General features: G+C 37.6%; 2 pseudogenes across 2 annotated transcripts; both read right to left on the reverse strand.

Moving 5' to 3' along the window:
- Positions 1–3,346: 3,346 nt before the first annotated feature.
- LOC149026784 (GDSL esterase/lipase At1g31550-like) lies at positions 3,347–5,643 on the reverse strand (annotated as a pseudogene). Its single transcript, XR_016171752.1, has 5 exons — positions 4,947–5,643; positions 4,624–4,810; positions 4,327–4,475; positions 3,937–4,218; positions 3,347–3,823 (listed from the first exon to the last, which is right to left on the reverse strand). The product of XR_016171752.1 is annotated as a GDSL esterase/lipase At1g31550-like (transcript).
- A 3,243-nt stretch (positions 5,644–8,886) lies between these two features.
- Positions 8,887–17,794, reverse strand: LOC149026785 (putative WD repeat-containing protein C2A9.03; annotated as a pseudogene). The gene is made up of 10 exons (XR_016173527.1): positions 17,549–17,794; positions 17,007–17,152; positions 16,756–16,923; positions 15,669–15,755; positions 10,858–10,992; positions 10,659–10,770; positions 10,444–10,535; positions 10,262–10,367; positions 10,095–10,181; positions 8,887–9,998 (listed from the first exon to the last, which is right to left on the reverse strand). The product of XR_016173527.1 is annotated as a putative WD repeat-containing protein C2A9.03 (transcript).
- Positions 17,795–23,178: the final 5,384 nt, after the last annotated feature.

The following is a 23,178-nucleotide window of genomic DNA, read 5'->3' on the forward strand; positions in this document are numbered from 1 at the left end:
ACAAAAAGCTACAACCAATATTTCATCCGTCAAAGAATGCCCAGTTGGATATGAATAGGCAGTTGAATCCTTCACTATGAATTGCTCTTCCATCAAGGGTAACTGAACCAGCCTTACGATCGGGCGAGTCACAAATTTTTTTTGTTTCCAAGATATTTTCTATTCACTCATTACCATTCAATAAAATCCTTAAGAAGAAACTCTCGTAAAAGAAACTTCCAGTGTATCAGATTGCATTGGCTGGAGAAATCCATCATCATCAATGTCAACCTCCATAAATTGGTATGGTACGTACCAACATATTCTGTAGGGACCCACAAAAGAAAACCAGCACATTACTCAACTCAATTGATTGGAGCTTGGTGACGTGTTGGACCCGGCTTAGTACGTACAAGCAGAAGAAGACATTTGAGCATGAGAAGTCAAAATTTGCCCCCAAGGTTTTGAATTGCTTCTCCCCAAAAGATTTCGGTAGATTTTCATTTCATCAAGTACTAACTTTCTTTGTTTGGAATAACAAAATCAAGAAGAGAAAAGGAAAGACAATGTATAATAACATGCAATATTTAGGTAGGTTATGCAAACATTTGACACCCAAATGTATTCTTTAATTCTTAAAAAAGAGGTTTCTATGATTTTTAATGGTTTTCTTAACCCATATATTAGAAAAAATAAACAAAGACGATAGAGGGTTCCAAAAAAACATAGAATGAAATTTGGATACAAATAGTTTTGACATCAATTTTTTTTTTAAAAAAATTTAATTATTGTAAGAAGTTTGTTCAAGGCATGCTACAACTTTATGTCTCTTGCAATAATTGTCGTGGTCTTGAAGAATTCGTCGACGGTGACCTTATTTCATTTTCTCAAACATTTATCGTGTATTATATTACATTGACTAAATCACACGAGAAAAATATTTCTTGTCCAATAGTGTAACCTCTGTCGGCAGGAAAGACCAGGCTCTACCCCCAAAAGTAAATCATCGTCATAAAAACAATAGTGAGTATTTGTATTTTTTAGGTAACATCCAAACTAGACAGAGATAATCACGGCAAAAGGTATAATATATCACCATTACTAAAAGATTCTATGAAATCCCAACATAATTAGTAAAAACACAAACGCCTAATCCATCGATCCATGGCAACTCAGCTCGGAACACTTATGAGGAGCTAATATACGGAAAAAATCATTTGTTGAGCACAACAGTGTACTTATATTTCAAATAGAATGTTGTGATTAAAAATTTAATTTTGAATTAAAAAATTTTTAATACTTTTTTAATATGTAAGTTTTTTTAGTCACTTATTTAGTATATAATATAAGTGTGCATTGCTGTGCAAAGCAGATAATGTTTTTCCCTAATATAGATAAACAACTGTTTTCAAGCTTTATTAGGGGTCGAATATTCAATATATTAGAGTTCAATTTTGATGATAGATTCCTAGGATTAGGTTAAATTCAAGAATGGATTTAAAATTTAAATCACGCATAGGACACAAAAACACACGAGGGAAGATCACATGTGCTTTTTCTTGGTTTTGGTTTTGGTTTTGTTAATTCATTATAAATTGATTTTCTTGTTTTGGTTTTCTTATTTCAATCTCTGAATTTCTCACCCTTGGGGCTCTCGTGTCTAAGAACGCTGAATCTTAAACTCCTCATGCATGCAGTTCTGTTTTTGGTTCTGTCTTCATCCCCTCGACCAAAAGGGCAAAAACCAATAAAGCATAAAAAAGGAATCTTTTTGGGCGAACTTCTTGAAAATCACACCATCTGAGATTCCACATTCCAATGGGTGTGAACTGTGAACTATGAAGTTGTGAACACAGACGGGCACAGTTCAGATAATTGTTTTTTCAATGTTTTTTCGGTACAAAATCTTTCTCAATGTTTCGTTTTTGTGCTTGTTGGTTAACCTGGTTGAAAAGGGATATTCTTCTTTATCAATTTTTTTTTTTTTTTGGTAGGAGACTAAGAGTTCTTTTTTCTCAATGTTACTTAATAGGTTAGTTACTATCAAAAAAATGTTAATAAAATAGTTTAAAAGATATTTCTTTTGGAGGGGTTGGGACTTGGGAGAATGGAAAGGAACTCAAAGGATAGTTGCACGAGATTTTTTTGAAAAAAAAACATTTATTATCAGTTGAACTAATAAATTTCAAATTATTGATTTTGAATTATAATGCATTTTGAATCCTCATGACAAATATTGCAATTTTAAAATGATTCTTTAAAATAGATATGGATATTAGTTGGAAATTTAATTCGAAATCATACATTTTCATTATGAATTTTTTACACAACACCCACTATTATTGGGATGAAACTAATGATCACCTATTATTATGCTTTAAATTATATGGCACCCACTTTCAAAATTACAAATTATCCACATAAGATTTTCTATTAAGTATTACTTTGAAATCTCTCATTGTTTTGGTGGATTTCCTGCATTTCTGTCTCTATTTGATCCCCTTCATTATTGGCCTAGTCATTGTTTTATTATTTTGTGCTCAAGTTGCTGAAATCTCTATGATTGTTTTGGAGAATCTACGTACATTGGATCTTGGCCCAATCACCATTCATGGTCTCCTCCTACTGTTTCTATGAAAAAAGATTGACACGTGCCAATGATGGTTTAGCCAAGCAGTTAAAGACCCGCCCAACCATGGGAACCCACTCGGCGGCGTATATTAGTAATTTAGTTTGCACCCCATAGTAACAAGCTACCTTCCTTCCAAAAAAGAGAAAAAGATTGTCACATTCAATTTTATTCTCTTCAATGGAGAAGCCTCATAAGATATTCACCAAGATTTCACTCTCTATGATGACACATACATACGGAAGATTTCTACCCGATCGGTTCCGCCCGTGGGGTCCACATGCAGTTAATCGGGAAAGAGCCGTCATCCAGACCAAGCGACATCGCAGAATAGCAATCATCCGTTAAGAGGTCAACCGCAGCTGATTGAATGGGACCACGCAAGGGGCAGATCCGAGGAGAAACTCGCCCTTGTCCGGCTAACTTACCAAATATATAAAGGTAACACCCACACTATAAAGCATATCACCCCTACCAACTACACGAACATAATCTGTGGAGCACGAGACCCATTCGGTTCATCATCTAACCCCCCCCTGCCATAGAACCCAAGAGAGGCTCGACGGATCCGGGCATAATTGATCCGCATCACATACATTTGCAGTACAAGCTTACTAAGTCATTTGAAACGCTAATTTGAATTGGAATTAATTTCTTGTTTGTCATTTATCTTCACGGTTTATACTTGCCATACTTGTCATTTAAAGAGCCAAAAACTCATCTTAATATCCACGAATAATAGGTAAAGAATTCAAATTCTAAACAAGACCCAATTTATAGAAGTACTTGTGACTAAAACAGAATGGAATCACTCTTTTCTTAGCGTATAGGTAACAGATTGATAATGGTGAGTTGAAAAAGAAATTCCATTACATGATGAAGCAGAAACAAAGACTTAATTTAGAAGTCAAAAGGTTCAAAGATGATTCCCAAGCATACAGAGAAGGGAGAACTGAAAAAAGAGCTATTCAAATGTATTACTAATGAATTAACAGAAATGTTCTGCGATACGCATGATATGTTGATGCGAGGAGGGACAATGTAAGATCCTTTTGCAAAACCCTTGACTATCCATCTATTAGCTGCTTCAGTTAAGTGAACACCATCCCAGCTTATGAATGAGGATGGATCCTTGCAAACACTTAACACCAGGATTTCCACATGTTTGATCGACACCGTTCCCACAACATGCTTTCTGAATCAATCTATTAAATCCTGTAATGATAATTTAATAGATAAAAGAAAGTTATCGAGCTTTTCCTTATATAAATTAACAAATGTTAGCTCGGATTTGGAAATTAGTAATTATAAACAGGTAGCAACCATACCGTATTTAGTAGGAGACCTATAAAAAGCCATGGCAGCATTATAGTAATCCGCATAGACGATGGTTGTATTAGGGTAGAGAATTTGTAGTCTTTGAAGCTCCTCCTTAAGTGTAGACTATTATGGTATTCTGATAACTCATTCAACCAATTCAAGCAACCAGTTTGAGGGTCATAATCATCCTTGTGTGGAGACTCGAACATGTTTAGAAAAGCAACATTGCAGCATCCACTAGGTAGGTTCCCAGGAACCATTATGCTCACAGCTCCATGACTTATTAATGTCTGTGTTCACAGAAAATTACCAATAAAATTATAAATGGGAAGTAGTATCTTTTGCAGCATAAGATGGTAAGTGACTACGATTCGAGGTGTTGGTATATTATAACTTACCCTGATGGCAAAAGAGATTTGGTTGATGACTTCAGGAACCGCCGGTCGAATTGTTTCGATGCTTGTTCTTTGAAAGAGCATATCAGCGTAATCGTTCGCTCCAAATTCTCCAAGAACAAATAGAGTTTTGCTAATGAATTTGTTGCAATCTGCAAATCATATTACATAAGCAAACTTCTTGTTAAAACAAACACAAAGAAAAGAATTTGACCCCTTTGGATGAACGGTGAACCACCACCACTAGTTCACGTGATGAAGTGAAGAAACACATAGAACAGATGAACTAAAGTTACGTACCCGAGGAAGAGTTGCAAAGAGAAGGCAATAGCTTCTGGAACCATTCGAGCTGAATATCCATAGAGTACGTAGTTGGATAAGAAGTCGAGTTTGAGCGCCGTAGCTCCTCCAACTGCAAAATTCACTCCATGCTTAAAGTCTCCACCTCCAAGGGATGGGAGTAGCAATGGAAGCCCAAGAGACTGGGCTGCATTCAAAATCCATATATGCACAGCCGAAACCTAATTAGAATTCTTACTTAATAAGTGCATAATTAACCTGTAACTGTTCATAGAAAATTAGTCAGAAACGAATTAAGATAACAACACAATGTAGCTAGCTACCAATGAAATCGATGATGAGGCGGCCGTTTGAGAAACGACCGGTGGGGTGATGGAAGTAGGTCTCCCCGTAAGGCGGCTTGACTGCTATACTACCTCCAATGTAACGATCATTTCCAGTATCAGCGACGGAATCGCCAAAGTTGATGATGGTTGTGAAATCGCACGCTAACGATTCACAAGCAGCATTATTAATTAGAACAGTCAATACGATTAGGAAGCCGGGTATGATCATCACTGGGGACTTGGACCATGAGAAAGGAGAAACGGATTGATCAGCCATATACCCAACACATGTATGAAATGAAATGAAATGAAATGATATTGAAATGAAACTGGTGGGTTGGTTTACTGGGTTTGATTGATTCTGAGTGTCTGTCATCCATCAATATATATAGATTTCACATTTCATTTATTGGGTGGTGCTACTGCGCAATCATTCGATCCATGGGTACTGGGTAGTGTTTGCCTGTTTGGTGGGATTGAAAGTGTAGCTTCACCATCCCTAGCTCAATTACTCCATGCCTGCACCCATCTTATCAACATGCATAACGTAATATTGTAAAACAAATTGAAGGCCGGCCATGGAAAGTAAACATGACCAACGCTTAGTCTCTAAACTGTTTGGTTGCCTAGCTGCGGATCGAGTGTACAACCTGACCGTCCATGCATGCTTCAAAGATAGATTTCCATGCGAAAAAGTGAGTTAAAAGCTGTTAAGTTCTCTCAAAAAACAATGAAATTTACAATTTCCCAGCCAAATACTCGATATTTCAAACCACACTGTCCACACAATAAGAGATTTGAACCCTATCCTTGTGCAATTATGTTTTTTTTTTTTTAATCTCTCCTCATCCCCTCGATCAAACCGAAAACCAACAAAGAATAAAAGAATTTTTTGGTCCAAGTTGCTGAAAATCACACCGTGTTTGAGATTCCATTCCAGATTGCAATGGGTGTGAACACTAACACGGGTAACCTACCCAACAGTCAACACCGAGTTTGTCGCTATCACGTTAGAATGATTGATGGGTGAGACGAAGGTTTTGGCGTGGAGTGCACGGCACCTACACGTGAGGACTGCAGGAGAGCCGGGTACTGATGATCCGTCATACTGTGAAAGTGGAGGCAGGCTTTGTCGTGGGCTTGAAGCCCATTCTGAGAAAGTTTCTTCTTAAAACCTGAAGTCCTTGGTAGGGCTGTCATTCGATTTCCGTTTCCTCTACACTTTCTCAGTCGCGATAACTAGCATTAACGTGGTAAAAAAAAAAATAATATTGTCCACTTAAGCGTGTAAATATTAAAGATTTTTTCACGCACCCACTTAAGTGGACTTATAATTTTTGATTGTCCACTTAAGCAAGTAAAATTCCATGATGCGCACTTTGGATTTTTGTGTAATTCCAAGTTACACTATTAATTGTCAAAGGTTCGACTATTAAATTTGTTGGTGAGGTAACTAAATTTTTTTGATAACAAGGCAGAAACCCTCAACCCAAAGTTCATTAATTTCAAAAGAAGAATGAAGAGTGAAGAGTGAAGAGGGAAGAGTGCTCCACCCCAACAAGCAACGACCCTATTACAACACAAAAGGCACATGTCAGACGGAATAGATAGCTCTCCAAGCAACGGCCAACGGCAATAAATGTGATAAACGAAAGCAGTTGAACAAATATGCAGTAGGTTGATTGCAACACATGTACTATAGTTTGATTGCTTCCCTTTCGCTAAAGGTAAGAAATCCAAGTATCTTGGCCTTCTCTCATCAGCAAATCTAGAAGGAAAGTAAATTATTTAAAAAAAAATTCTGATAAATCATTGATTCGTCTAGCATCTATAACATTTACCATTTTAGTTTATAAGTTTGTTTTTACTAGATCAAAAATTTATGACAATAAAAAAATTATAGTGTGACCAGTAGAAACTCTTGTTTTTATCTTTGTTGATGAGATGTTTAATTTCTGAAAGTTCAGTTTTTACCTGAATTAAAGATAATTTCTTTTATACGGATTTTTTTTTTTTTTTTTACACAGGGACTTTATAAAGTCGGGAATGGGAATATTAATATGTCTCAGCAAGAGTCAAACCTACAACCTCTTCACTAAGAAGTATTGGTTTCATCACTAGATCAGCTCTACGTTGACATTTTTTTTAAAATTTATTATAAGATGAACTAATAAATTTCAACGTATCGATTTTGAATTGTTTCGATTTTGAATTATACTGCATTTTGATTCCTTAGTGTCAAATATTAGAACTTCACAGGGACTCTTTTTATGAGTGATGTTTCAATTGGTATGCGTACTACAATGGGGTTATAATGCATGTGACCGAGTAGAGCTGTTTGGTGGTGCGTCCATTAATCCATGGTTCCATGAAACTCATAATTTATAATCCATGTATAAGGATTCACATTATTTTAATAGAAAATATGGAGTGAATAGAGTCTAGAAATGTGCTCTTGGTTAGATAAACTTATATGGATCTGAAAAGTTCACAGTTAAGTCAACTTCTCACTTTTTAAATAATTTGAAACAACTTACTGTGAACAACTCTAATGGAAAAATTGTTTTTTTCTTGAAGAACATTAGAAAATAATTTGGAATTCAAAAACTCTGTAAAAGCTTAAAGTACATTTTTGGAAAATATGTACGGAGGGCATTGCTCCTAAATATGGATTTCAAAAGAAAAATGTTTAGATTAATCCTTGTTGCCCAAGATGTGATGTAGATATTGAAACATCATATCAAATGTTCTTGAATTGTTTGTTTGCAAATGTGGTTTGGTTTGCTTCTTCTATTTGTCCTTCATGGATGCAAGTGACAAATATTTCCTTGAAAGAATTGTTTGTTGTTAGGTAACAACAATGATCTCATTTTCAATAGGAATGACAACTCACCCTTAGATGTGTTGAACATCATTACTACAGCTAGGACTAAAGATGACTATTTTTGTTATGAATGGCAAAAAGCATCAAAGGCTAGTTCAAATGTTTGTAAATGGGCTCCTCCTCCACATCATGTTTTGAAAGGAGCAATGGGATGTATCATTCGTGATTCCAGAGGTAAATTTATTATAGCTTTATTAGGAGTAATCAAATGCAAGTCAGCATTTGTAGGAGAAGTTGTGGTTGTTCGCATGAGTCTTCTCCAAGCCATTATATGTGGAGTCAAAAAGATTATAATTGATCTGATTGGCTCGATCTAATAAAGCAAATTAATTCTTTTCTTTTCTTTTTCAAAGCATGAGAGTTTTGTCTTTGGTTTCATTGCTTGTTGCTTTGTTTGGTTTAATAATACCGTGTGGGATCCGCTCAAGGACCTACCGAGACATGTTTGTAAAGATGCAGACTACCTACACCTGGACAGAAAAACCCCAAGAAGATTTACTGTTTCCTGGGATTGGCTTTGGGCCTTTCCTTCGCGAAGCTTAGGTGAAGGGCGAAGAAGGCCTCCTTCCGGGGGACCCGAGCCATCAATAAGATACCACTCTGGAAGAGCTAGAATCCTAACCTTGTGTCAAGACTTACAGGTGAATGGACAATCTCATATATGGAGGATGGGGATATTACATATTTCATGGTCAATGGTCAAAACTATAATCTCTACACTGAGAAATATGAGTCCATAACAACCCTGAAAAACAAATTAATTTTTCTATCCAAACCATGAAATCCTTTAGATTTGTAAACTTCAAACAAAGTTTGTATCTTGTGTTTCTGTTTTCATTCTAAGTCCTACAACTTTGCGACTTTGATTAAGGTGGCTCTCTCAATTGAGCCACCGATTGTCTGGCATAAAAGAAATTAAAAATAAAAATAAAAAAGAGAGAGAGAGAGAGAGAGAAAATGCACGTGAATTGTCATCAGATTATTGAATTGAGAAATCGCAAATTGCAACCTTTTTTCGATTCATGAAAGTTAAATTTTCAAAATAGGATGGACTGTATGCTCAAATTCTATTCTTTAGATGATGAGCCAAAGGTCCTAGAGCTTGGTCTCGCTTTGAAATGGTCTTGCTTTGTGGGACTATGGCCAAAACACAAAACCAATAAAATTGAGTTACATTGACAAGTAGCTAAAGTGAACTGAAAACCCTTGTTCTACACTTCTACTCTCGCATCTCTTAAAACAAAGAGGTAACTTTATTCATTCAAATGGAGGAAGCAATTGGTTGAAGCCTTGAAGAATAGAAATTTTCATTAATTAGTATAACCGAAATTACAAGGAAAAACTGCATCTACCTCAACCCAAAAACAAAAACAAAAAAACTGCTTTGAGAAGGGTAAGTTGATTGACTCGACTGTTTGAAAAGAAAAAAACCGTTTGAAAAGAAAAAACTGGAACTTCGCCATATACACATTAAGAAGTTCCTTCAACACTTCAAACCCGGAGAAGAAAAAATAGTACACACCCCATAGCCTCAAAGTCCAAATTTCACAGCTTCAACAAACCGGCCAGAACAAGGGCGCCCGGCAGTTCTTCATTTAAAGAATGGCAACGCAAGCAATCTCAGGGCATCAGACATACAAAAGTATGAAACCATGTATCCACATTCTTCTTAACTCTTGGCCTGTTAGATATACACAAGCGGCCGCTTCTCTTCTTACAAGGACTACATGCAGCTGCTCAGGCCACCTAATCAGATAATGCAGTCGACGTAATTGGTCACAACGCCTCCGGTTAAACTCAAGTAGACTCCCATAGGTGCGATCAGCCACCCCAACAAAAAATGCTTCTGTATCTGGGCTAAATGACATGCCAGCTATCTCCCCAAACAAATCAATCTCCTGTGCTTTTCTGTACCCAGAACGGGTATCATAGATGTGAACAAAATCAGCCGGCTCTGCCATTGCCATGAACCGACCATCCGAAGTGAACTTCAAAGACCTAATTGCCCCCATTTGCCCCTTTAGCACATGCAGGGATTCGGACAATTTCCTTACATCCCAGAGCCTGCATGTCGTATCCTGATTCCCAGTGGCTAGAATTTGACTGCTCGGATGCCATGCTGATGAAAATGAGTAATCCAGATGTCCCTTGAGATTTCCGACCACCTACAATGGTTAGAAATACGATGACATTGGCAAGTTAGCACTCGTTGAACATAAAATTACTAATGAAGTTTAAACTTACGATAAGAGAATACTTACTTTCCCAGTCAGAGCATCAGCAATCAGGCAATCTGCACTGTCCCCTAAAACAGCAAGCAACTTTCCATCTGGACTAACAGATGTGTTCTGCAAAACATAGTTGGTGCTGGCTTGTTAGTAACATAGCCTAGGCTCAGGCAGGCCTGAACATGGTTGAAGTCACTTACATTTACTGACCATTCAAAAGAGAAATGATTCAGGCAGGCAAAAGTGTTGGTGTCAAATACTCGCACTTGCGCATCATTGTTTGCAGTCATAACTCTCGTTGAGCCACTGTAGAAAGAATAGATAAGACAATGGAACTGGTGAAAAAAGTGGATACTGCAACCTTTTAGGGAATATCTCTTACTTGGAACTGTGGTAGATATCCACAGCATTGGTGATTGCGTTCTCATCATTGGTGATTTTTGTGCCAAAGGCTACTCCAGGACAATTAAGAAACTGTGAGACAAGGAAGAATGCATAAGAAGAAAACAACAAAACATTTCAACATGATGACATTTGTACACAATTTTAGGTAAGAAAACATCACGACTTCTGTACACAATTTTAGGTATTTTTTACCTTACAGATAAGCTCACCCTGGAAGCCACCTGCAACCATTAAGTTGCCTTTGGACTGCCATGGTGCTGATCTGCACTCTCGACAGGGGTTGTGCCAAAGATCCAGGAGATTTCTGCAGAGTTACAAAGATCAGTTTCTTCAAATTTGATTACAGTGGGCAGAAGAGTAAAAATTCAGTATACAATCCAATAATACTTACCAAGGTGGGCACAATTGGTCCAGCTACATTTAGTACTTCCTTGCCCCTCCTAAGCAGGGGTGACCAATGCATGACAGAGTAGTTTTGCATCAGGTATACATCATGTTTTGATGTTGCCCACAATAGATTTCTCAGCTGCAAAATAAGAACCATACTACATCAACATCACTCCCAACAAAAGGGAAAAGAAAAAGCAGGATATACTCATCAACTGCATATAACATAACTAACCTAACCTAAATACATTTTTAATAGCATACATTCTAACTAGAGAAATAATCTTGATAGTGCTAGAGAGCCAAGTTGTTTAAAATTCAATGCAACTCCACTCACGCGTTAGACTACAACCAATTCAGTGGAACCTACATGCAATAATATACTATAGTTGCAGCCTCTCATGCTTTTCATTTCTTCAAAGACCCACGTCAGAAACAATACTAAACTATTGGATGTCAAAGACCATAGAGTTGTGTGATCTATTTCTGGTGAACACCACACAAGTAGTTCAAAAGCAGTTCCAGTGATGCCGGGCACAGGGTCTGTTAAAGGTTTGCATAAGAACTAACCACCCTTCAAGAGATGTACAGTTATGCTCATTAGTTAACTCTTTCTGTGACATAATATTCAACAACGTCTTAATGGTAATGGTTATTATAATAGTGAAATTTATAGCAAAGAACAGCAGCAATATAATCTGGAATGTAAATATGTGTACCAGCCTAATAAGTTCATTTTCTGTGATGAAGAACCATCATGTTAAAGAACAAGTGAACCATAATTTAAAAGATATTTTAGTTTGTGACCATTCCTGTTCACTCCTCACTGTTCCTAATTCAACAGACAATTCAGATTACTTCAGAAATATAAATATGCAAAAAGATCATCAATAGCAAAATAAAACATCATCCTGTATTGACTATGTCCATATTTCAGTATATGAACATTTTCTTCGTCCCACTAGATGCAAGAGAGTCAAAACTGACACTGCTACAGACACAACTCCATTTTAACGATAATCATCTGACAAGTTGATGCACAACCTATCCATACATCTCCACTAAATAGAAATGATGAAACATGAAATTAACGATAATTCAGCAATAAAAAGGTGAAAATAAAAGTCAGAAAGATATGATAAGAAACTAATAATATGTAAGGGAAAGGATATAACAAGGCTCATAACTTATATTTAACACCAAGGGCATGCAGCATTAGCTTCAAATGCACAATCTACCAAGGTGGCACCCCCAACATGAACCATAATGTGTTACAAGGCCCCCTTCATGATCCAGGTGAAATTATAGCACTTGGGTACATGAATTTGTAGAGAGTCTGGCTAAATTCTCAAATATTTTCCTATCATACCATATGGACAGGGTCGCCTTATCCCGCCAGCTGCTCAGAGAGTACTCCAATACTGCTTTTAAGGCTGAAATAAAAATAGTAAAACTCCTCCTAAACGCCATAGAGGAGGGTCAAAAGCAATATTAAACATTAATGTTAATCACAAAAGCATATGCATCATAGGGGAAAATGAAGACAGCATTATAATATTAATTTCATCAAAATCATCTCAGGCATACCATGTGAAACAAGAACGAAATAAAAACTAATCCACTGTATCATTGGGAGATTCTCAATTTATTAAACCCACATTATTCAGAAAGATCATATAAACTCAGCTTGGGATAACCAATGTAGGCGCAACCCCAATTTTAGCATTTCCAAGCTTGGGATAACCAATGTATTGGCTACCCCAATTTTAGCATTTCCAAACTAACTCTTGTCTCCAAACTTCCTACCACACAAATTATTCACAGATGAGAACAAACACTCCATGGATTGAAATTTAAATCTATCAACAAATAGTTTTGTTTAAAGACATAAAATGAACCAAAATTGTTATATTTTCTGACAGGATGACTTCAATCCCTAGCCCCCAACGTTCAAATGTTACAAATGAAAAGTCATTCTTTATGACCAGATGCTGGTGATTCAGATGATATCCTGAATAAATACATCTGGGCTATGTAAAATGTGTATGAAAGTTCAATGAAGTACTGCCTAAAGAAGCAAAGAGTTACTATAAAGTAACTAAATTCACCATTTCTGGTTGCATCCTGTCAAAAGTGTTACCTATCAATACATGTGGGCTATGTAAAATATGCATGACAATTCAATGTAAGTACTGTCTAAAGAAGCAAAGAGTTATTATAAGACAACTAAATTCACCACTTCTGCTTGCATCCTGCCAAAAGTGTTAGGTGTTCAGAAATTCTTCATGTTGGCCTATGCTAGTGACAGATTTCTCATTGTTCTCAATAGCTGTTACAGAAAAAGTTGGGTATAAGCAAGTTAAAATTCGAAGGCCACATACTGAGATGATGCAAATACTTGTGAGGGAGGCAAGTGAAATTCAAGGAAGAAGAAAGCAGAACTAGTAAGATCCCTCTTTAAGTTTTCTTCTTTTTTTTTTTTTTTTCTTTGGTTGGGGGGGGGGGGGGTGTTAACAGATCCCTCTTAAAAGTTCAGAGAGACACTTAACTAAGTTATGCACAACCTAGAAAACTAACTGGATCAAGACAAAGTAGAGAAACAAAGTACGCAACATAATGCCCATACGATAGTAATGCTTTGGACATGCACCCGTAAACTGGTTGGCTCTACAGCTGCTTATCTGTGCTGCCAAGTTAATTTCAGAACGAATACAATAAAAAGCGGGAAGAGAGTGCAGTAAATGACAATCACATATTACAAATTGGGAAAATAACTACAAGAGTCATAGTTCTGTGGCAAGATACAATGAAGAATTTATCAAAGTTCCCACTGACAAATGTTTACGCTAGGATACTAGATATATTTTCTTCACAATCCAGCAAAAAGATAAACAACCCCCCCCCCCCCCCAAAAAAAAAAAAAAAAGAAAAAACCCTTGTCCCAACTAAATGAAGTTGCCTACATGGATTCTTGCCCTCCAATTAATTCTGTTTGAGGCCATGATAGATGCAAGACCTAAGCCATGCATATTCTTTCTCACCACTTCTCCTATGATCATCTTAGGTTTGCCCATATAGCTCTTCTAATTCCTTCAATTTAGATTATATTACTTCTCCGTCCCGGGGCATTTATATGCCTCCGTCAAACGTGACCGTGACCGTGACCATACCACCTCAAACGACTTTCTTATAGCTTATTGCATACGGACGGGAACAACTCCCAAACCAATTCTAATATGATCATTCCTTATCCTCTCCTTCATAATTTTGCCACTCATTCATCTTAGCATCAAAATGGATTCAACCAGCATCGAAATGATAAGAAGACCCAAATACTGCAGACAACTGGATTACTGCTTTTAGAATCTGCACAAAGAATAACTATGATATCCCTCCTCCATTGGTATATCACACTGTTGAAAGGTCCTTAACAAGTTGGATTTGGATTACATCCAAATGTATGTACACTCGGGCAGGGGTTAAACAAAGCATAATCTGAAATTAGACAGTTGTCAGTCTTGTCTCAGTCATGCATCATACAAGACACAATAATCACATTTCAGAGTAATTTAGGTTCTTTTCCTATGAGAAAGAGAAGAAACCATACTTGGGACCCCCTAATACTAAATCTTGTTCTCCTCCCACATAGAGGATAAGGGAAAATTTTAGCCAACTCAACCGGTAGCCAATTTGAGATCACACAAGCATGTGGGATGTGGGTTTTGTTCCACAGAACAGCAATCAGGTATACCCTTCCTGGGTTTTGTGTCAATATCTAGGCATCCTAGCATCTATTAATCACTACTTCACATAGATTTTTACCTCCTGAATTTTTGACCTTACCCATTTTCTAAATTCGAAAAGGCTACACGACAATTCTACGTCATTAAAATAGGTCCTCAGCACTGTGTGTCCCAGCCAAATCTTACCAAGAAGAAGGGGAAAAAAAAAAAGAGGGAGTAAAGAGAGAATACTCCCATCCACCAACTGGCAGTCATCATTGGCTCTTCAAAACATCACCAAAGTCGCTATGCAAATAAAAAAGATAACCATTGCATGAAAAATGGAACCACAAGAGACTAATAAACTGAATACACTACTTTTATCTGTTATTTATCTGGACCAGGAGTGGGGTGTATAGTCTAAGCCCGGAATCAGCATAACAAGCTCATGAACCATATCCAAAGTCACCAAGTTTATGCAGGCAAGCTAGTAATTATCAGTTTTACTGAATTAGCATCTAGAATATTCTAATGAAATGACTAACAACGACCAATATCATTGAATTAGCATCTATAAAACTCTAATGGGATGAATGCAACTACAAATTCATACCTTCTCAATAACAATAAAGATGCTTAAAGGCAAATGTCAAAAGTTTCCATGAAGCAGTATTCAAAATAAGATGGAAAATTATCCTGCCGCGAAGATAACCAGACAATGATGATCAGAGATGACCACTGTGACCTTTGACCCTTAACTATAAATTATGATAGGATATCTGCATCAAAAGCAGTAGGCGTAGGAGCAGTAACAGACATGGTAACAGCAGTAGTAATAGTAGTAGTGAAGATAATTGTGAAATCTAAGAAACAGAAAAATAGATCATGGGAAAAGCTTCATGTAATGCTTAGTAGGTGAGACTGATAACCAAAACTACACTTCTATAACAAAAGCAGCAGTTAAAGGATATAATAATCCTAAAATATGAAAAGATTCATCACGAAAAGAAAATATGCAATAACATCTTGTCTTAATATCTTAGGAAGAAAACAGGATCCACTATAGACAAATTATTACTGAATAGATCTCTACCTGGAAATGAACAATCGTTGATTTCACAAGCCTCGTATTGAACTGGAAATCATAGAATATGCTCCCCTTATCTATCTTCTTGCATTCCTGTCAATAATCCCAACACCATCACACAGGACCAAAATATCAGGCATCTGATACAGGATTTGAAAATGGGAAGTAGCCAATTCAGGCAGAGACGGATATGGTTCTTTATGAGTCATGACAAGCCAAAAAGAAATGCATTCAGGCACATTTGATGGGCAAATATGTTATATCAACTAAAAATTCACTGGAAGAGTAACAATGGAGGCGGCTGGGAATATATAAGGGATCTTAGGAGACGAAAGGCAGTGAACTCGCAATTCGAATTCAATTGGCCTGAATGAATTACACACAGTGAATCTCGGGGACCCACGGGAGAAACGCTAAAAACCATGGGATGACCAAAGGGTCTGTCGGTATAACCAAATTCAGACCACGTTGGATTAGAGGATGGCGCATTGGCAACAGACTTATCAATAAACGCTCAAGAACGGAATACCAGTCAAGACAAATGTTACTGTAGTTGAAATCCATCAACAGCTATGCAAGTCGAATTGTCATTAGGCAACTATCAGCCCAGCAAAAACTCATAATCAAGACCCACTCTGCATCTCAGACCCTTAAAATCACAGACTACAGGATTTTAAGTTCCAACGTCACTAGAAACATCACAAAGACACGGGTGGTTGAATGGTACACGACGAGAGCAGGGAGTGATAAAGATAATTCAGATTAATTCAATTTCAAAATTCAGTTTCCATGAACGACTCTCCTACTTGTTGAGGGCTAATACTAAGAATTAGGAAACCTCCACGAACAGAGTTTACAGAAGTTGGTAACAACAGAACTTTACAACAGTTAATCGTGGAGTACGGTGTCCTAATACTTAGCAACAACCCTCAACGTGAAGGAGACTCAGTCATTGATAACTTGAATTTTGAATTTACATTAATTTGAGTTATCTCTATCAGGAAGTACATGATAAGGTAAACAGTCTCCACTGCTGTCTGAAATCACTATCATCTCACATTAAAATACAAATTTAGTCGGGAACAGATCCAACCTTTTCAAGGTCTTCGCGAGAACGAGAAAGGTTCTCGTAATTCTTGTACTGCTTCAATCTCGTTTCACGGTACCTATACCTCGTGAAATTCAGCCTCTCCCAGGGTATTCCTTGAATATCCTTCCCATTCCGAGCCTCGACAGCCGACGTATCCGTCTTTGATTTGTTCTGCAGAGTTAGACCAAGCATTAAATTCCGTACTACAGTCAAATAGATTGATCTAGGAGATCTGAATAATCCTCTGAACATACCATGTCAAAATCGTCTTCCACATCCGAGTTTTCACCTTGTCTTTGCTGCTGAAATTCTTCGAATGGTTCGTCTTCAAAATCAGCCATGTCATAGTAGTCATCAACCATGTATTCCAGGTCGTCGTTCAGAAATTGTGCCATGATCCCTACAAAATCGGATAGCTCGCAATTATTAGTAAATAAAAGCGATCATTGTCACCATAAAATCTGTCAAAAAGAAGGAATGAGAACATGAAACCAAAGTTTCAACAGTAGCAGAAAGAGAAATCTTCCAAACTCGTCCACCAAACTTTACGCTTATCAAGATAAAACTGAAGTCTTTCAACTAAACTGAACTACAGGAACTGATAAAAGGAGACGGTAACGAATAGAAACAACAGAAAAATTAGCAAACAACTAGGGAACGATGACAGGATCCCATAAATACAACGGCAAATCAGTAACTGTAAACAACACCTCACTCAAAACTTGGCAAAGAAAAGGGATAATCGAACCATGAGGGGTACAGAGAAGCCTGAGAGTCGTCTAGCGCGGGAAATTACCTCCTAATCTCCAAGAAATAGCTCAAATAAGAAAGCAGTCACAAACAATGGATCTCTCGAGCAGAAGCTCAAATAACAAGCAAATGTTGACGGTTACTAAGTGTCCGATGAGTAGCAGAGCAGGTGAAGCTCACGAAAGCTTAATATTCGGAAAGAAACTCCGAAAGATCGAATGCAATAGCTGAAAACGAATGTAAACAGGCGAAGAGTGGAGAAGAAGAATCCAGAGGAGCGGTAAAGAGCGAAGACTGCTTAAACCCCAAGCCCTACTTATAGAAATGGGGGAAGTGTGAGCGGTCGAGTCTTAGGTGGTATCCGTGGGACCCTCACGGACCTAGAAGAGGAATCCGTGAGCGCTGTGGGGCTGACGTGAAACAAGCTGGTAGGTTACCGGGCCTACCGGCTACCGTTCGGTTCACCGGCTCAGGCGGTTTGGCTGGTGGAGTGTCATAAGAGTCTGGTCAAAAATAGCAGTTACAGTTACACCCCGTAATATTAGCTTCTCTTTTCCGCTAAATAAGTAGCGCCGACTGCCGCAGTGCCGCGTAGTTGCTGGTCTAATTTACTGAAATGGCCTTCGTAATGTTTAATCTAAGGCGGTACTATTCAATCACTGTCAAGTGCTAACGGCCCTGGGCAGTCCCGCACTGACTTGACCCACCCGTCTACAATTGTGTCGGGTTCTATAGCTGATTTTTTTCTGGTCAACGGTTCTATGGCTGATTAGCTAGCTGGGTTTGGATGCCGGGAAAGTGACGGGAAAAATATCTCTAAACGAGATAAGCCTCACATGGCAAGGAACTTGAAGTTCAGCTTAGTGGTGTGCATTTGATGCACAACCTTCAAATCTCAACCAAAAATTTGATGGGGTTTTACAAGGAATCCTAAAAAAGGAATAAAAAAAAGATTCAAGAGAAAAGGGAGGGGGAAAGCAAGAGAGAAAAGAAGGAAAAAAAAAAAGGCATTATGTCCTAATATTGTTATGGGTTTGGCCCCTCTCTAGGGAGAATATCTCTCAGGGAGTCCCCAGTAAACTCTAGGAAGATGCCAGATGTAAAATGCTAATCTGAAGACTTTGATAAAAACTTCTGTTTTTTACTTACTTGATCAAGCTATTCATCTTAGGTCATCACCACCTAATGTTTTCAATCTTTCTCCCTCTCATTCTCACTTTTATGTTTTTGCTCCCTCTCACGAGACGTGAGAATTGCAACGAAGACGAAACCTGGAAGCTAGGTTAAGAAGACAAAGGGAAGAAGCTTGAAAGAGAGAGAAACGTGGAAACAAAATCCGGTTTCAGGGAGACATTTGAGTCTCAACCTCTCAAGGTATTCGTGGATTTCAAGTAGGGTAAAAAGCTATAGATTTTAGCATAACCTTCAGATGAACATCTTACACGTGGCATCTTCTCAAAGCTCACTGGACACTTCGTGGGAGATATTCTCCTTGGAGAGGGGCAATACCCATACTGTTATGCTAGTGTGCAGGCTCTATCACTTACCATTGATTGGACCAAGTTGGTTCGTGAAGAATGGATTTGTTCATGAATGATTTTTTTTTTTTTTTTTTGGAGGGGGTTATTTCAAGGACCGTAAATGAGCTCAACTTGAAGTTCATAAGACTTAACATGAGGCCTTACCCAAAAAGAGGCTCAACCAAAGATCTCGAAATTTAGGATATATCATGACATATGAAGGCAAAAGTAAGTATTGTAAGAGACCACAAGTTGATGCTCCGGAACGTTAGGTTCTCTTGAGCGTCAATAGCTAAGTCTAGACCCCCTCCAATATAAACCACCTTCACCCAAGGCACTCCACAATCAGCCTTCCTTTAACATTTGAGAATGATCCTCATCCCCCTATTTGGGGCTTGTAGGATGTAATACGTTAACCTATCATCATATTTGCTTCAAATAGCGTATATGTTGGTAGAACCTGTCATGATGTTTCCATCGACATCGGACATGTCAAGTTGGTTGACATCAACATCCAACATATTGGCCAACAAAGAAATTAAGGCCAATTTGGGGTGTTTGTTGATCCACGTTTTTTCGGTTTGAATATAAGTATGTCTTGCAAACCTTATTTAATAATATATTCAATTACTCTCTCATTGATATTCTATTACCAAAGTTCATAGGTTTAATTAAAACTTCATTATTGGTGTGATAATATAATTGAATCTGACTTAAACTTTAGAGGCGAGTCAGACAATTGTCCAATTTCCCCTATGGGGATCCCGCTAGCATTTTATTTTTATGTACGAATTACGGATTACCGATTCCAGTCCGACCAACAGAGGTTCTACACTTCTACCAAGGTTCAACTAATGAATGGATCGGATTTGATCCCAACGTAGTGTAATTATTCTATTAAGTACTAGTGAATTGGAATCTACATCTTTTACTTTCCTGACACCCAAACACTTCGATTCTCCTACTAAAGGTAAAGGAAAAGGAAAAGGAAAAAGAAAAAAGAAAAACACTTCCGTTTGGTTTGGTCAGACAGAAGGGTATCCGAGTCTTTCTAAATTTTTACTGAAGAATGCAAGTGTCGTCTGGCCGTTATGCGTTAGGTTGACATTACCGTTACAGCGCAAGGTTGTAGTTTACTTAAAAGTTACGCAAATTCCCACTGAAGCCGCTTAAAGCGACACGTGCCAGTCCCAGTGCCGCTGACGCCACGACGTACGCAAGGGTAATTTCGTAAACATATGAAACCGCGGGAAGACTACAGAGTGAGTCTGATCATACCGTTTGACCGGAAACCGTCCAACCAGTAAAAGAGAACCACCTGAGTACCTAACCATAACTCTGGAAAAGACAAAGTTACCGCCAGCTGTAGAGAGAGACGAAGATGGGGTGGGGTCATTTACTTTTACTTTCTTTATTCATAAATTAATTGCTGCGGGATCCATTGATAGCACTTCTACAGTGCCACTACTCACTCCGCCGAGGCGTTTGAAGTTTGAACCGCAAAGATGCGTACGTGAAAGAAAGTCCACGTGGTTGGCTCTGAGGGCTCCTAGGTGCCAAATTATCAAAGCTTTGGAGGAACCTGGAGCAGTCACCTGGCCGACGCTAGCAGGAGCTGCTTCGTGGGAGAATAACCAAACGGCGCGTGCCTCGTTCGCGTGGACGCCGTTAGGGCATGACAAATAGATATAGGCACTAGGTAGTAACCGTCGTTTATTCAACTGGGGGGGGGGTTGAGGGTTCGGTAAATTTTTCCCCTTCTCCCTGTGGAAAGGATCCCACAGAAAGAAAAAAAAAAAGGTAGTAACCGTCGTTTATTCTAATTCAACTAGGGTTAGGGTTAGGGTTAGGGTTTAGGGTTAGTTGAGGGTTCGGTAAATTTATCCACTTCTCTCTCGTGGTTCGCAAAGTCGGTGGAGGAAAATGGGGCCAGATTCCAGAACGGCCACGGTCCCATCTGAGGATTAGCCACGTGCGTGGGGATCCGTTTCTATCTTACGTTTTCTTAACACTTCTCACCGTCCTCAATGAGTTCGGACTAATACGAAAATGTACCGCTACTTTTATTATATGCGTGTGATGTCTCTTAACATTACATTAAAAGATTGTAAAATAATTTAATTAAATACCAATTTTAGAAGTGGCCATATCAATAATATATACGGGTGCTAAATTGGTTAAGAATATTTTTCTTTGATACCTTACACTAGAAGCATGCTCGAATAAAAAAACTTATCAATATCCTTTTAAAGCAAACTTTTGTACAATAATTTACAACATTAATTATGAACATCATCTAAATTTTTACTTTAAGGAAAATAAATGCATGTCTCTAACCGGTCAACAATAGATTCAAGTTTGTTATTTGTCTATTCTTCATCTCTAGAGAATTCTAACATTATAAAATAAAAGAAAATTTGACAAATTTCCTTTTAAAGACAACAACAATAACAATAAGCTTTGTCTCAACTAAATTTCCTGAAAGACTATAATGCCTTTAAAGAATAGTAAATAAAAAAACAAAAAAGATGTTATTTAAAAAATGGTACTTCGAATAGATTAGATTTCTTTGTTATTGAGACTTGAAGTATTTTATTATGAACTAGCAAATACAATATCCTATGTTGCAAATATTACTCCAATGACTAAATGGGGTGAAACCTCGATTGTTCTATGAGTTGACAGTAGAAGGTATACTAATTAACTCTCTCTCTCCCCCCCCCCCCCCCCCAACAAAAAAAAAAAAAAACCTTCCCCCATTTTTCCATTTTCTTGTGAAAACAAAACAACTCATTCCATTTTATGCTCTATGTACTGCCATGGGACCCCATGCTGAACCGTTCAAGAAAATGGCATAAAAGATAAGAGACAAATTACCAGCTTGAGTGATTGAAAGAAACGAAGAGAACAATTTGAGATAGCTTGAGTGATTGAAAGAAACTAAGAGAACACTTTGAGCTTCACCTTATTATCTTCTTCATATTATTGCTGGTTTGAAAGAGATTTTGCAATGGGTAGATTCATTGGATTGTCAATTTGTCACCAATGGTCACTATCAATATAGACATCCCTACCTTCGGAGTGAAGATAATCCAACTCCCTCTGAAACTTCTACCCTTTCAAAAAAGAGATTGGAGAAAAGTGAAAAAAGAGATAAAGATCGCATTACAAGTTCTAAGATGGGAATGGTGTGTAAGTACAGAGTTCATAATAAGATAGGAATCCTATAGGAAAAAGTAAGTGGAGAAGGATCCAAAAACAGGGCCAATGTGTCCCTAGCATCCTGCATCATTATTTCTTTTGGTAGAGAGAGGGATTTTAAACCAATAAGGACCAAGACAATAGACAAAAAGCCAAGGATGAAGATAATGGCAATCTTGATTATAATAACATAATTGGTTCCTCTCAAGGTGGGAGATTATAATCTTTTAAGATTTTAACTTTGTTAGATGTATTGCAGATTAAGTAATTTTTAAGAACCTTATCGTTATCATAAACATTGCTAACATCATTATGATTATAATTTTCAATTTACAATAAAAAGATAGCACAAGCCTAGTCTCTAGAATACAAAGGGATCCATACACCCTCTCAAGCATGATTCATAAAGTCTACACTGCCACTTATTCTCTAAACATGCATCTGTTTCTCTTTTAACTAGATCAACATATTGCTGAAATGATGCAACAAAAACCCTAAGTGTGCAAAATCATAAAATAGTAATGTTGGATTGTTTTTTTCTGTCAAGAACAATAAATATGTCACATTTCATTGAATGAATGTCTCCTTGCCAACTCATTGATGGCAGGCCTTGGCTTAGGTAAATGGACATGGTTTTTTTTATATGCTTGTGTATCAATCCTTAAGAATAAGAAGTGGAGACTTCTGGAGGACCTTAATATCCAATTTCAGTTGTTTGGAGAAAATCAAAAGGCTCCCATTATTTTGTTTTGGTGATAGGAAAAAATAATATCAACAGTCTCCCCCCCCCCCCCCCCCCAAAGAAAGTGATAATAATCATAATACCAAAACTAGTCGTATAACTCTAGATTGAGAGGTAAGTTGCCTCCCTAGCCTGCCTGCAAGCAACTTTCCTTTTTTATCAGGGCATACATGAAAATTTTTGATACCCTCTAGCTAGTAACTTGGTCCACCT

Source organism: Hakea prostrata, chromosome 1, assembly GCF_041222555.1.
Source record: "Hakea prostrata isolate BN-2017 chromosome 1, UWA_Hpros_2, whole genome shotgun sequence".
In the NCBI taxonomy this organism is placed as follows: domain Eukaryota; kingdom Viridiplantae; phylum Streptophyta; class Magnoliopsida; order Proteales; family Proteaceae; genus Hakea; species Hakea prostrata.